At 45.3% G+C, this 15,916-nt stretch overlaps 1 protein-coding gene across 4 annotated transcripts in view; it reads right to left on the bottom strand.

The window, feature by feature from the left end:
• Positions 1-5,900, bottom strand: part of LOC129047287 (uncharacterized protein KIAA0040) — a 35,489-nt gene extending 29,589 nt beyond the window's left edge. For 2 of the 4 annotated variants that reach the window (XM_054524917.1, XM_054524926.1), the window contains exon 1: positions 5,671-5,900. The gene's annotated coding sequence lies outside the window, so the exon portion shown is untranslated. Of the gene's footprint in view, positions 1-5,460; positions 5,627-5,670 lie in introns of those variants that run through there. The other 2 variants (XM_009240710.3, XM_009240714.3) reach the window with 1 other exon arrangement.
• Positions 5,901-15,916: the final 10,016 nt, after the last annotated feature.

The raw sequence follows: 15,916 nt of genomic DNA, 5'->3' as shown, positions 1-15,916 counted from the left end.
GATTGTATGCCTTAAATTCTTAGCACCACCATTCAACAAGTGGTTACTGAGAGCCTAGCATGCACACTGAAAATTTGTGGGAGCCAAGAAAGTTTGGATGGACGTTCGTTTACTCTGGGTTCCAAATCACTGGGAAGGTCACTTTGACCCCAGCGTTAGTTCCTGGGTGGTTTCAGGCCAGTGTGCATGAGTGGCTGTCTGGAACTTGCAGGCTGCAGCCAGGGCTTTGGTACATGATGATCACATGCAGAGGGGTTTTTGAAAGCTGGCACTCTGGCCCATGGGGCTGAGAGGAATCACAGGTTAGAAACCATGAGCAGATGGATGCACATTCAATATCTTACTTGAGTTGGGGAGGAACAAGAAGCTCTTGACTCAGAGTGCAGCATTCTTTTCTCTTATTTATGGTGGCCACTGTCACATGTCATTTAGGTTAATACACAGCATATCCACACTGTACTATTCTGTTCCCATAATACTAAGCTGATGGGACTTCCCTGTTCCCACTGCCTCTTTCCCTTCCCCTGCCCTTGACCCTCTTTCCCTGCCCCTACACCACCTCTGAACCTGTGGCCCACAGCTCTTTTCCCTGTCAGGACAATGTGAAGACTAAACATACTATCACATGCGACTATCCTTATTGTTATTATTTGTATATTATTTTCCTCTCTTCTGTCAATTTTCTTTTTATGACTTGCCTGGGAAACTAAAAAAAAATGCTGATGGGCTTTTCTGAAGACTATCCAGCTTGAAATTAGGGTTGCACTTGAGGAGAATAAAATGTAACTGAAAAACATCCCATCAGGAGAAAGCTATAGTGAAGAGCAAGGGCATGTCTGCAGTGGCTTCTAAATACAATCATCTCTTCAATTTTGACCAAGAACTACAGCAATGGTTAGGTTTTGTTTTATTTCTTAGTGACAAACTCCATGGAGCAGCTTGCTCACAATCGTGGGAGCAAGTCTCTTCCCAGGGGTGGGGATTGGGTTTGGATGCCGCCATGTCCCTTGGGAGTTGCCTCTGAGAAAGAAATTTTGTGTCTGTGTGAGGTTCGTTTTGGAACTTAGCTGCCCTTTCCTGGTCTCCATTAAATGTCCACTCATGTCCTCAGATGATGCTCTGTTCAGATGGCTCAGACTGATGTGGGGGAAAAGCTAGAAACCTGGCCTGGGCTCTGGCCCTGGGGATTGTCTTTCAAAGAATTTGCACTCGATTTTCCTTTTGCTGTCCAGGGAGGGAAAAAGTCTTTATCTTTTTATAAAGACACGCCACTGTCTTTATCTCCCTTACTGTGTCTGTGACGAGTCTCCTGAAAGCCCATTATTCACCTGGAACCCTTCTCGCTGAATGGTAAGTTACATATCGATATTGGATATGTAATTTCGACTCATTCACTGGTCTCTAGCTCATTCCTAACTCTGAGGCGAAACACTCTTCCTGACAAGTTTGAGGAAACACTAAAAGGATTTTAATTAAGGCACCCAATGTTGTTTTTCTTCTTGAGGGGTCTTTGGGAACTCCTGAGAAAACTTTAAGGATTGAAACTGAGGAAACAGAAGAGACGAGGGTGGTATGGAGGTTACCTAAAAAGTTGAGAACTACCTGCATCCCTTGAGGGTCTGCCCCTAGTTTGCCCTGAAGGCCACTGGGGGAGGATTGGAACTTCAGGTACAATTTTCATTTCACCTTTCCACAGGCATTTGAATGCCTAGCTGTGTCCTTGTGTGCGAGATACAAAAGGTGATAGAGACCCTGGATAGTATTGGGTATTCCTGGGCAGAGGCAGATAGAACTTGGATTCTGGTCCCTCCATTAACCAGCTCTGTGACTGGGCCCACACTTCCCCTCCCTGAACTGTAGTTTGCTCATCTGTGAAGTGAAGGGGTGGGGCTGGCTCTTCTCGGAAGTGTTTTTCCATTTGAAGTCTCTGAATCTGTGGTTACTTCCTCTTTTTCATCAACAGCTTAGCCTCTATTAGAACTCTGTTTACTTGAAGGTTTTTGACGTTGGCATAACATTCGAACTTCACGGGGTTGGAATAAGTCAGGATTCCCTGGTTGGGACAGGGAAAAATCACAAATATACCCAAGCCATTGACTGATGCTCAGATTCAGGGCCATTGGATTAAATGGGTTAAACCAGCACCTTGTGAGAATTAGAAAAAAGCATCCCCTCCATGTGGACTCAGCTGCAAGTGGGGTGGGTCTAAGGCCTAGCAGGTGGAATACTGGTGCTTTCAGCTCCATAGACTCCCAGGAGTCCTTGTGCAGTACACAACCTGCACAAGCAACAGCAAAGTATTGACTTCTTTGGGCTCTGACCATTTTAGCTAAGGAGGACAAAAGAGGCCAGAGTAGATGCATGTCACTGATATGATGGAAGGAGACTTATAATTACTGCCTTAAAATATGTCATACAATAAGAAAGCTGCAAGTCTGGGCTGAAGATGCTGCCCAGAGCCTACACCTACACAGTCCATCTAATTTTGGTAGTTTCAAGAGGCAAGATTAGAAATAATAATAAAACCCCTTACATTTTTATAGAGTCTTACAATTTATGTAGCACATTAAATGTACTTTCCTTTTCAATTTGATTCTGGTTCTAACCATTGCCCTGGTGAGTAATAATTATCCCCATTTTAAATATAAGGGAAATGAAGCTGAGAGATTCAAGAACTTGTTCAAGGTCAGCTAATAAGTGGTTAAGCCAGGAACTGAACCCATGTATGTCTAGCTCCAAGCTCAAGGTTTTTTCTTCCATGCAGGTCACACAAGATCCTGAGCTGAGCACTGGCAGCCAGACCTAAATAACTACTCTGTAGGGGTCTGAAATTAGTCAGAGTAGGTCATCCTTCTTGTTTTTATGAAGTCAGGACTCTCCCACACAGGGGTAGGTAACTAAAGACTTGGAGTGTGAGTTCTGGAAAGGTCTTCACAGATCTTACAACTGAACTAAGTATTAATTTTTCACATGGAGGAGTGATAATTAAATGCATCTTTACTATCTATGTGCCATGAACCCAGAATTCTCTCCTTCATTTTGGGAATTATCCTCCAAGGTATTCTGAGAAAGCCTTTAGCGTTTGGAGAAAGTCATCTGGAAGTCACCATATGATATGAAAATATCTATAGGCCACTACTGACAAATACAAGACTCTTCAGCACCAACGTGGTGCTACCACAGGCCTCTTTAGCTGCCTTCCACCTCCACCTACGTTCCAGACCTGTTTACCCAACTGCTTATCTCCATCTGGACATTTCCTGGGCATATTCAACTTTAATATGTCTAAAGTGTTCATCACTGCCTTCTCCACAATCTGCTTCCCAAGCCCACTTCTTCTCTAGCTTACATGATTTTTACTAATGGCTCCACAAGCTACCTTCCCCTGCCTATCCCACTCAACACCTTATAATCACTCTCTATTCACTCATTCCTCCTTTACCACATTCACTTGGTCACCAGGTACTTTTGATTCTACTTCCTAAAATCCATTCCTTTTCCTCAGTTCCCACTGCCATTGTCTTAGCTGAGGTCTTAATTACCTCTGCTTCCCATCTCTCTAAGCCAGCCTCCATCTGGCCAATAATTCTTTTTCCAAACACAAATCTGACCGGATCCTTCCTCTGTTTAAAAACTCAAAAACGGCTTCCCATAGGAGGGAGTTCACCCTTCTCAGTCTAGCAGTGTAATTCCTATTACATGCTGTTCCCTACCTGCCATTGACTTTGCATACCCTCTTTCCTTTGTTCAAAACACACTTTCCCTAGGAACTCCTAGTCATTTTCAAGACCCTGCCCATCCATCACTTCTGTGGTGTGGACTTCACAGATAATTCTGGGGAAGGATCTCCTGCCCTCTCCCCTAGATTAGTCAGTGCCCTGTAGCTACTGCTATTATAATGTATATTATCCTGAACTGCAGTTTATTTATGTATCTGTCTCACTTACCAGACTGAAGCTCCTCAAAAGCAGAAACCATCTCATTATCTTTGGACTCCAAGGCCCTGGTATACTGGCCAGCACACGGTAGGTTTGGCAAATGTTGAATGAATGTATGGAATGGATGCACCTCCCTCTTTGGTGAAATCAATAACTTAGTTTGTTGAGTGTTTATTATTCTCTTGGGTTTAGTCTTTAGGGAAGAGGACAGAAGTCATACTCATTTCACAGGCTAAATATTGACAATGTATGGAGGCCAAAGAAACATTTGTTTTACAACGCATCTCTTTCCTAAAATTGCATCTGGGATGGGGACAGAGGCAGAATTTCAGACAAAAGGAAAGACTTGGTCAGATTTTCCTGTACAGCTGCCTCTCCAGCCCAGCACTGGGTGAAGGGCAGGCACATCAGACTAAGTGGTTGATGCAACTGAACCAGCTTAAAGGCTGGCAAGACCCTTGCAGAAGTCTTTAGATAGAACTTGCAAACCGTTTGCAAAAGGGTTAGGAACAGGTTACATCAATGCTATTTCTAAGTCCTGCTCTTTGTAACTCAAGGCTCTCCCATTATCTAACAGAACTTCAGAATGAGGGTTCCTTAAAATTAGCTTCAGGTCCTTATGAGCTGTAGCTGAGCAAATGAAATGCAACTGCTTTAGAAGGGAGGCGCTTCCAAGATGCTCCAGTGGTCTTTTCCTTCCCTTCCTCGTACAACGCAATCGGTGGCACAATCCCGCTAAGTAGCATGGCATGCTGGCTGCCGGTGTTCTCTGCTAAATTAGGGTGAGTGCTTGTCTGTGCTTCAGTTTCCCTTTCGGTTAGGCAGGACTGGTCTTCCCACTAGCTATCATCTATAGTTTACTTAACTCTATTATCATATGATGAATCCCCGTAAAGCTCTTCAGAATGTTAGGGAAACAGGTCCTATTATGTCCCCCATTCTACCTTCATGGGTGGGCTAGGGGGTCTGGGGGTGGGACCATTGAGAGTCAAAGAAGTTAGGAAGTAATCTGTGTCACAGCAAACTCCCTGGAAAGTCTCAGAATAGCAAACAGGTTTCCTCTCCGCCCCTGGCTCCAGGCCATATTTTCGTTTTGGCTAGTTCCTTAGCCCCAGAGAAAATCTGGCTTCACCTAGAATGGTTTAGAAACACCTAAGCCCGCGATGCTTTCCGGAGGGTCTCAGGCCTTGGCTTTCTCAGTAAAAAACAGAATTTCCATGTGTCCCCTTCAAAGCGCTCCTACCGGCAGCTGGAGTAAGGTAACTCCACCGCCGACCTCCGAGGAGTTCATGTGGACTCAGCCCAGGCGCAGAGAGGAAGACTCCTGAAAGTCCTCGCGAAGGAGGGAAACACACCAGAACTAAAGTTGTGAAGGCGCAAGAGGCTACTTAGGAATAATTCCTTGTATCTCTGGGGCAGGTCTCATCCTTCTAAAGACAGGAGTGAGTGGGGGTCCCCTTCCAAACAGAGGGCGCTTAAAAATGTATTTTTAAAAAACATAACAGAAAGTCCTGAAACTCACCTTTCGGTCCGCGGAAGGGCTTCCTGCAGGCCCAGGGAATCTCCTGGGTGCTGCCCCGTCTGACAGCGCCCTGGGCCCTGGAGGGAGGTGTGGGTTCCTTTTTGGTTGCCTCTGCACTCGCACCCCGAGCCAGGTCTGGCGTGTAGGGCCCCGGCGCCAGCCGAGGTCGTGGGAGCGCCCCGCCCCGCCCCGCCCCGCCCCCGCGCGTACCTGCCGCTGCGGCCAAGGACAGCGCCCTCTGTGTTCCCTGCCTTCCTGCGGGCCGACGCCTGGCATAGTTGAGGTTTCGCTCCAACTCTGTCCTGCCCCTGATGTCAGAGGCACAACTTCCTGAATCTGGCTCGCCGTTCCGCCCGCTCCAGGGGCTCGGCCCAGGCTTTCCACCCTGGGCCAGCCCACCTTGGGTGCCTCTGGCCTTGGGCGCACACGCCCCAGACGCGCCCTCCCTCCCCGTCTTCCCGCCAGTGGCTCCCCACTCCCCGCCCCCGCCATTACGTTTCCTTGCCCCCTCAGTCCCGGAACACGCCTCCTTCAGGACACAACGGCTGCGGAGCCAGCCCCAGTGTCTTTCACAGACGCACCAGTGTTCTAGGAACGGGACATAGAACTCCGGGCAAACCCGGCTTCAGGGAAAACAGTTGCCTAAATAGAGCGGCCTTCCCGGAAGGGGTGGGAGGCGTTGGAGAGGGATACCATGCGGCAGGTTGGGTGAAGGCTCCGATGTCTTATTGGGACAAATGAGCATGACAGTCCCCTCTAGCCAACGCCGGTTGCTCCAAGGGGTGCAGGTGACATCTCAGAGGAGTCTTTGTCTCTGCTCCCTCGAGGCGCTAAGGAAAACTGCGCCCCAGGAGCTGTCACAAGCAATGATGGAGGGGAAAACTGACTTCAAAAAGTTCTCAGGGGTTCTTCCCTCTCATCCTCAGCTGCTCTCCATCTACTTTCTATTCAGATCTCTTGACTCTAGTTCTGAGCACATGGGATGCTAGGAAATGAAAAGACCTGCGCCCGGTTGAATAGGGGACTACAGACACAAAGCTCTGATGATTCAGAGCTTGTTCAGTGCCTCCAGGGATACTGTGGGTGGGAAAAGAGGGGATGCCAGGACCTGGCTGTGGAGCATCTCAGGGGCCTCCTCAGTGTCATCCTGGGAGGTCCTCCCTGACAAGGGCCTGAAATGCTGTTCCCTCGACTGTATTTGCCAGGTACACAGGTACCAGGTGCCAGGTGCTGAGCCAGGACTTGCCCTCCATCGACTGTGCCTGAGTATGGGTGTCCTTTGGCTTCTGCAAGTGGGCATTAAAATGACTGCTGCAACCAACTGTCACAACTGAGATTCAAGAGATTCCTTTCTGTTTATTCAGGAGAAACCACGTGGCTCTGAGTTGAAAGGCCGAAGAGAAAACCCACCATCCAGCCTGAAATGCCAAAAATGGCTAGAAAAAGAGGAAAACAAGTTTTTTTTACAGAGGAAGACTAGATTCGCAAGCCAGGAGAAGCTCAAATCTGTAATGACACTTTGAGCCTTCAGTTGTCTACCTATGTACAATGTACCTATGTACCTATGTAGGTTCCTCTAAAACTCCTGGAGCCTAAGGCCAGAGTATAGAGTCTAACAGGGCCATGAGGAAGACAGGCCTGGGATGGATGATAGTAAGGCCTTGAATGCTGGCCTGAAGATTTGGGAATGGGGATCTCCTGCCTGGAGGTTTACACACAGTGTACCATTCAACCTTTCACAACACATTTATGAGAGGTAGTATTATCCTCGTTGTACAGGTGAGGAAATTGTGGTTGAGAGGAAGCTAAGGAAGTTCCTCAAGGTCACATAGCTAATAAATGGTAGAGCCAGGTTTGAATCCAAGTGTTTCCAACCGCCGCTCCCCCCGACCCAGTGCATCCTTTTACCACCATATCATCTAGTAGAGGAGGAACTTGCCTTCTGTGAAGGAATTCCACACTTGAGCAGGGATCATGTGCAGGTCTTGAATGACGCCTGTTGCGGGGAGGCCATTGAAAATACTTTCCTGAAAGTCTGGAGCAACATTACAGATTGGTTCTGGCCAGGGTGATGGGTATGCAGGGTTGCTTTTAAGAGAAAAGAGGAAGAAACTAAATGAGAAAAACAGGGGCAATTGAGTTAAGCTCAGGGCTTCATGGACATGGTTGTCTGATCGTAGAAAGGAAACCAGGGGCCATCCATAAGATGGTATCTCTAGCTATCTCAATTCGTAAGGAGAAAAATCTAGTGCTGAAAACCAGAAGATTCTGTGGCAGAGAAATCAGGGACTTATAGGTGGGCTGGATGGTGGATTTACTCACACTAGACTGCCAAGGCTGCAAAGTCTGTTGCTGTATTGACACTACTAGAAGATGCAATTATGCAGAAGAAAAGAAGTGGGCATCTGGCAAGGATGTTTTCACCCTGGATGAATGATGCGTTCCTTATGAAAAAGCAGGTTGGAGCACCCACCTACTATTTTATTCCTTGGCAGTAAAATCCCAACTCCTATGAACTCATGAACAGCCCTAGGCAGCAACAGGGCTATTACGTTTTGCTTAATCCTTATTATTTTTCCCGTTTTCAGTAAGGATATTTGAAGTTGGTCAAGAGCTTAGTGGGCACTAAATGGAGTAGAACAAAATATTAACTTTTTTTTTTTTTAAAAAAAGAAGCCAAAATAAGCAGATTCGTGTGCTGAGACTGGAAATTGGAACCCCTTTTTGACCACTCCTCACTAGCTTTAGCACCTGCTGATCTCTGGTTTCACATCAGTATGTTGCAGAAAACAGGGGTTGCCTCCCTCTCAGATACTGTGAAAATCAGTGGAGTGCTAAGTATTGAACTTAGTCTGCTTTGAAGCTAAGACTGACTACACTTGGATTTCTTTCTTGGCAATGCCCTATTTCAGACAGGTTAACTTGCAGTATTGGCCCGTACTGATCCACCTGTGCTGCCTGGAGACAGTTTCCCATGAGTTTGCAAACTCAGAGTCTAGAAGCTGCATCTTTTATAATGTGGTTGCACCCAGGACAGCGCTGCACAAAATTGGACACATTCTTCAGGTGTGGGAAATTTTAAATTGAGAACATTATTTTACTCTTACCAATAACTGTGGTGTATTCTTGCCTGCAACACTGTGAGAGGGTCTAGAAGGTTAAAACGGGGATAGGGAAAGTCCCCAAATAGCAACATGGATGTTCTGAGGAACTGAGTAGAAGTCACAGGGCTGCTGACAAGGAGAAGGCTGTTAGGAGGAAATGATCAGACTATAAATGGTGTGGATATGATGAGCACAGACTTGTTCATCAGATCCTGAAATATAGCAGTGCTTTGGAACCGCAAGTGGGGCAAGTTCAGGACAAGTCAGCGGAAATACTACTTCATGCAGCAGGTAATAAATTTATGGAATGAATTATCTCCCAGAGGTGGTACAAACTGGCAACATAAATGGATTCCAGAAGAGTGAATGGCAGAGGCATAAAGAGAGCTGCAGGAAGCAGAGATATACTCCACGTGGTGGGGAGTTCAGGGTGGCCCATTGAGGCCTTACACAGTGTGTACCTGGGGGTCTTTGTGGTCAAAAGAGTCCTGGCCTCCATAGGGCTTGGATTGGAGCTGACTGGCAGCACCAACAGTACCTCCCTAATTCTTCAGCCTCTGTGGCCTTTGCTTTATGAAGGCAGCAAAACCATGTTCTTTTTACCTGAGACTTACAGCCCATTTAAAATGCAATGCTTCTTTATTTTGATTTTCAACTTCTGAACAGATTTGAGTGTCTGCTTCCATACTGGTTACCATATTTAGCTCTTGCAATTAGATTTCTGTTCAGGTCTTCCTCCTAAATTATCTAATTCTGACATAAGTTACTCTAATTATGAAAGCTTTTTAAAAAAACAAAAAACAGGAGTTAACAATATACTTTCCTTGGGAGCTTTTTTTTTTAATGCCGCATCCAAAGTGTCTTCATTGCTACATCCAGGATGCTTGGCAAAATGGTGCTTTTACAGCTATAGCTCCAAATCTTGGCCCTGGAGGAAGTTTAGGAAGCTCTTGGATGTCTCCTCTAATAATCTACCTGTCTCCCACCACACACATGCCCCTCTGCTTCATGAACTTTGTGCCTTTTTTTTTTTTTAGACAGAGTCTTGCTCTGTCGCCCAGGCTGGAGTGCAGTGGCGCGATCTTGGCTCTCTTGAAGCTCTGCCTCCCGGGTTCATGCCATTCTCCTGCCTCAGCCTCCCGAACAGCTGGGACTACAGGTGCCCACCACCACGCCCAGCTAATTTTTTTGTATATTTAATAGAGACGGGGTTTCACCGTACTAGCCAGGATGGTCTCGATCTCCTGACCTCGTGATCCGCCCGCCTCGGCCTCCTAAAGTGCTGGGATTACAGGCTTGAGCCACCGTGCCCAGCCCACTTTGTGCTTTCTTGAGTACTCCTGTAAGTTCTAGAGATAGTACATCATGCCCCACCTCTTCCAGTATGGAGGTCAGGGTGGGCTGGTGGCTTAGAAAGCCTTTTGTTTATACTTCTGGGGCACGAAAGGGCTCAGTTTCCATTTTCTGTTTCTGGCTCACAGCCCCCCACCCCGAGTTGTGTCTTGAAAGCTATTTTTACAGCCCTATCGCTGGCAGTCATAAACCGGTCAGGGCTATTCTTCGGACCCTTTGCTGGGATTCAGCATTGGCTTTGTTCAGATGTAAACAACAGGCCTCTGAATTCCATTTTGTGTCAGGGGTCTTGGTGTGGGGAGAGAGTCCCACAGAGTTCTCATTTTGCCTCTCTTTGTGGTTTCCCTTGTCATCTGTTCTTCCCTTGGGGATGGGTTTACATATCAATTTATTGAGCGAGCCCATTGTGTGGGTTTCATGAAGTAGCATTTACATGGTCTGGGTAGAACACTTCTTGTCACTTTGTCAGAGAGATTCCTGGGAAACCCCAGCTTGCCCTGCCCAGTGCATTCATTCTGGCAGAAGTTTCTGTGAAGGCTGAAATTGTTTATTCCTCTTGCCCTGAGGGCCCACAAAGTAATATGGCTTTGAAATTTACTTCCTTAACTAGTTCAGTGACTCAGAACATCAATGTTGCCACAAACAAACTTCCTCTCCCAAGGCTGGCTCATTCATAACAGGTAAAAGGAAGGGCTGACAAAAACATCACAGAACAATGGGATAGCCTTCATTTATCAAGTTGCAAAAGTACACTCACTCACTGTGTTTTAATTACTATTGACTTTCTCTGTGCCAGGCACTGTGCTAAACTGCTTATACATATTGCCTTTAAATTTCTAACAACGCTATGAGGTACTGTTATAATACCAATCTAATAGGTGTGGAAACTGAGATTTGGAAAATTTAAAAATTTGTTAAAGATCAGTAAGTGGCAGACAGAGATTTCAATAAATAGTAGTGAGAAATACTTTTATTCAGCACAGATATGTTCCCAGCATGATGCAAAATATTAGATTTGCAAAAATGAATGAGACTCTGGTCTAGTGAAACTAAAGTTTCAACCCAGAATTTTCTGAATTCAGAGCCTGATTGCTACTCACCTTAATCAGCTGGACGGGTGTGGGATGTCCATGGGGCAGAATTAAATTACCGATTCTGGGATGATAACAATAATAATGACATATTATTATGATGACAATAATAAAACCTGGAGCTTTGTAAGTTTTCAATGATGTTTCATGTAGATTATTTACTTTGATCCAACCTTTGTTAAGGGAGCAAGGTCAATGAGGAGCTGGGGCCTGAAGAGGCTGCTGCCCATGGTAGTTGCATGACTGAACTAAAACCAGGGGGTCTGGCTTCTAGTCCAAAAATCTCTACTTGCAGAATGCAAGAATGTATCTGGAGAGACACATTCCAGGAATATCTCTTGGTAGCATACTGAAGTGGTCATCAGGAAGTAACTGGAATCAAAGCCCAGACTGATGAACTCAAGCAGAATGTGGATATCAGCCTTGGAGGGAATTCTTGCACTTGGGAAAGCTATAAAATGGCTATAAAAGTGCTTCAAATTTCCGCACTGAAGTATCTCTAAAAGATAGGAAATTGTTGCTTTAGGAAGACCTTATTTAATATCTCGTGGCTTCACATACACTTGACACACATTTTCATACACCTTTGGGGATGTATGCACCACAGTTTGAGAAGCATAGTATCAGATGACCTATGAAACTGCATTAGAACTGTGCCCTAACCAACTGAACTAATAAATACAGCAATAGAATTTCATCCATCCATCCATCTATCCATCCACTGAAAAATATTTATGAAGAACCTGCCATAACCTCTGCACTGTGCTGGGTAGGCACTATGATATAGAAGCTCCTGAGGAATTTACACTCTAATGTGGAACTGACCATTGAAATGATTAGCAGTAGTAGAAACTACTTATAATGAAGTGCTAAATTTTGTAATTTGGATTTGAGGGCAGTGAGGGCTGGAGCACTCATGGAAACCTTCCTGATGGAGGTGGGTTGACCAGAATGTGGGAGGTGCAGAAGAATTTGAAGATAGGGAAAGACAGAATGGTTTCTAGTTGTCCACAGTCTGAACAAAGGTGTGGAGAAGGAATAAACATGGTAGGACTTTTTTGGTAAGTAATGTTAATTATTTGATGATTCTTTCTGTCTCTCTCTCTGTCTCTCTCCCCTCCACCCCTCTTTCTTGTCAATGCAGAAAACTAGGGAAAGACTCAAAACAATGGAGAAAAACAAAATATCCATAATTCTGGTAACCAAAATATAACATTTTGGTATGGGCTATTTTTGTCTTTTAGAAATAGAGTTTGTATGTAGGTAATTGTGGCCACTGCCGATTTTGAATAGCGGGCTGACCAATCTTAAAGACAGTTAATCTGGTGGACTTTTGCAGGATTTATTAGAGTGGGGAGAGACTGGGAGACTGAAGTCAGAAACTCCAACCTAGTAAAAGGCCACCATATACTCTAGCTCCTGCCTTTAAAACTAACTAGCTAACTCACTAGTTGCCTTGATCAATGATGAGTTTCTCCATCACTGAAGCAATTCACACAGAGACTGGATGACCACCTGGAGGGGTGCTGTGGAGGGGACTGCCATACCTGGAGAGAGGATTTAGTAGTCCATATGACCTCTTTCAATCCCAAGATTCCAGGGCTTACATTGTTAGCTGTGGAAATTTCACATTCAAATAAATTATGAGTTCTCTCCTATTTCTTATGATTTGACAGCAATTGCTTTGCTTAGTACATATTATTGGGTAACATAGTAAATGTTATTGGGCACTAGAAATCAACTAACTTTGAGGGGCTTGGGTTAAGCTCATGGATTTTAGCACTGCTGTGTTATTATTTGGGAGCTGCCTTTACATGGGAAATATTTAAGGAGAAACTCTCACCCCTACCCAATCTCTACCTGCCTGGGTCCCAGCTCAGTCACCACCTCCTTGACTCCCAAAGACGGAGGTAGAAACCTCTCCTTTGTATTCTCACAGGACTCCATTCTGACCCAGCATGAAGCCTGCCCTGCAGTAATGAAATTATCTGTTTCTCTGTCTCCCACACTGCACTGTGAGCTCTTGTGAGCAGGAAGTGTCTGGTAAATGGTAAGTTGTTGGTCAACATTTGTTAGTGAATGAAGACCCTTGGCCACAAGGCCAGATCTGGGAGCTTTAGAAGCTTTCTCTGAGCAGGGATGAGCATGATGCTCTTCCTTGTGCACTTACCTCCTTGTGAGTGCCCAAAGCATTGGGTTCTTTCCTTTCTCAGTATGGCTCTGGGGTCTGCCGTTATGTGTCCTCATGAAAGACGGAAAGTATAATTGGAATTATGCGTGAAAAAAAATCATGAGAGGGGAAAGTACATAATAAAAGGTGACATGGGCTCAGAGTATGGCAAGGGCAAGGCTAAGAGGCCCTTCTGAAACCAGATCAGGTGCACACTTTTCCTAAAGCCGCTGTGCCAATTCTAGGAAAGAACCTCTCTGCTACTCTTTGCCTTGGAACTCCCTTCTCGAAACATCCAATCCTGTTCCAGACAAACAGAAAGAAGACACTGCAGCTGCTATTATTCCCCACTTCCAGCATTACAGTGTTCTTTCTCGGGCTCCTGATGTTGCCAGCTGTTGACAAGGGCTGGGCAGGGAAAAATTGCTGCAGGCTCATCAGGAATTCTGGACACAGAGTGTAAGTCTGAAAGATGCTGGATATGAGTTCCTGTGAGAATCACACAGGTTCCAACTAGAGCCTAAGTGAAGAGGGGAAAAAATCTACAAGCTTATCTTCCACCACTCCAACAGAGTCATTAGGCAACAGAGTTTTCAGTGGTTCTAAATACCATGTGGGCAAAAGGTTATTTATTTCTATATATGGCCAGAAAATAGCCCAATCACAGGGCTGGCTTTCTGGTTGACACTGTCCAGTTTTTCCAGACCTGCAGACTCCAGAGACTTCTAGGCTGGCCATTGGTTTCTGTGGCCTGCATGTAATTAGTTCGGCAACGGAAAATGTGGCTCCCAGCGTGACTGCCCCTACTTTTCCTCATCCCCCAACCCCTCAACCCTTGCCTCCCTTAGAATGCTGCAGCTAAAGAGCAAAGAATGAAGCTCTCCCAGCTGCGGCTCTGCTAAAAATAGAAAGTTTATTTATTTTATGTTCATGAAGCCCTTTTCCTGCTGTTGCTGTTGTTATGAGTGTAACTCCCAGGCAGGAAGGGGACTGACTGCACTGGTCACCGGCCAAGTGAGTTCTATCCTATGTTGAGGGATCTAATTGAGCCATTACGGGCCAGGGGATTTGGTGATCTGTTTTCTTTTTTGAGCCTCTCCTCTCCTAGCTGATACCTGCTGTCCAGAAAGCCGGGTGTGTGTTTCTTGGTTTTTAGAGGATCAGCTTGGATATACTTCCCTTTCAGATGCGGCCTTCCCTTTACTTATGATGTATTCACAGGGGAGCCATAGCCAGAGGAAACGGCACTGAGCTAACAGGCAAGAAGCCTCAGTTTTTCTTCCAGTTTTGTTACCTGGCTTTGTGACCTTGAGCAAGTCACAACTTCTTCGAACCTCAGTTTCCTCATCTATAAAATAGAGATAACAACATATGCCTAGAACGCAAGTGTGATAATGGATATGAAACAACTTTGAGATGTTCAAGATATCAGTAGATGGATTATTGTCTACTTTTACTAAACCCGAGTTTCTCAAATGTGTCCAAAAGATAGATATTTCCTTTGCCCCAGAGGGCTCTTCACTCCCTCTCTCCCAAAAGGAGGAGTAGAAGGGGGAGAAGAAAATAGTACCTGGGGGAGCATATTTTGATATTTCCTATGAAATATGCTAGAAACAAACTCATGTTGAAACACCTGAGAGGTGGCCAGGCACAGTGGCTCACGCCTATAATCCCAGCACTTTGGGAGGCCAAGGCAGGTGGATCATTTGAGGTCAGGAATTTGAGACCAGCCAGGCAACATGGCAAAACCCCATCTCTACTAAAAATACAAAAATTGGCTGGGTGTGGTGGTGCACACCTGTAATCCCAGCTACTAGAGAGGCTGAGGCAGGAGAATTGCTTGAGCCAAGGAGAAGGAGGTTATAGTGAGCTAAGATCGGGCCACTGCACTCCAGCCTGGGCAACAGAGTGAGACTCCGTATCTAAAAAAAAAACCCCAAAAAACAAAAAAAGCAAGCCCCCCCGCCCCCGCCAAAAAAAAGAGAAATACCTGAGAGGTGATCGAGGCTTTAATAAATGATCCTGGATGAGAGCAGGGGAAATACTCAACATTCTGTTAGCTTGCTGTGGGCTTTGGAGTAACAGTTATATTGCTATGTGTCTTATTTCCCATCTCATTGTGTACTGCCATTATTAATAGTTGAGTTTCCCAGCCAGAAGGGACCTCCATTTGCTCAGCCTTCTAGATCACTTGGTTCATACCACACACGTAGTGCCTATGACATGTTTTCCAGACATCGTCTTGGAGTGTTATCATTGACACTTACTCTCCCCTCTAAGATCCTAACAGCTGAGGGCAGGGCTGTGTTGGCTGTGTCTTTGAGTCACCTGGAGCCCCCATGACTATTGTGTTTGCATGGAGAATCAGGCCATATCTAGGCTGGTCCTGGTGCCTGGTGCCCTGTATCCGACAGGGTTCTTGATTGTAAGTCACAAAATAACAGCTTTGGATGATATAAATGGAAAAGAAGTTTATTTGAATCAGGGCTCTTGCTTTTCTTGCTTAAAATGTAGGGTCTCTGTGACTTGGATGGATCCCTTTTCTTGTCTCAATAGTTTTTCACTGTATTTAACATTTCCTTAAGTTATGAATGTATACAACAAACCAGGTACCTGTGACTTTGTCATCTTTGGAAATCACAGATATTTTCAAGTCATATTTCACTTGTTGCAGACATTCCCAATATTGTTTATGCTCATTACTACTTTTCAGTAACAGAAGTTGTTAAAGCTGCCAT

This window comes from Pongo abelii, chromosome 1, assembly GCF_028885655.2.
Source record: "Pongo abelii isolate AG06213 chromosome 1, NHGRI_mPonAbe1-v2.0_pri, whole genome shotgun sequence".
NCBI classification, from domain to species: Eukaryota; Metazoa; Chordata; class Mammalia; order Primates; family Hominidae; genus Pongo; species Pongo abelii.
Note: the sequence above shows the minus strand (reverse complement) of the source record. Positions and strands in the feature narration are given on the sequence as shown.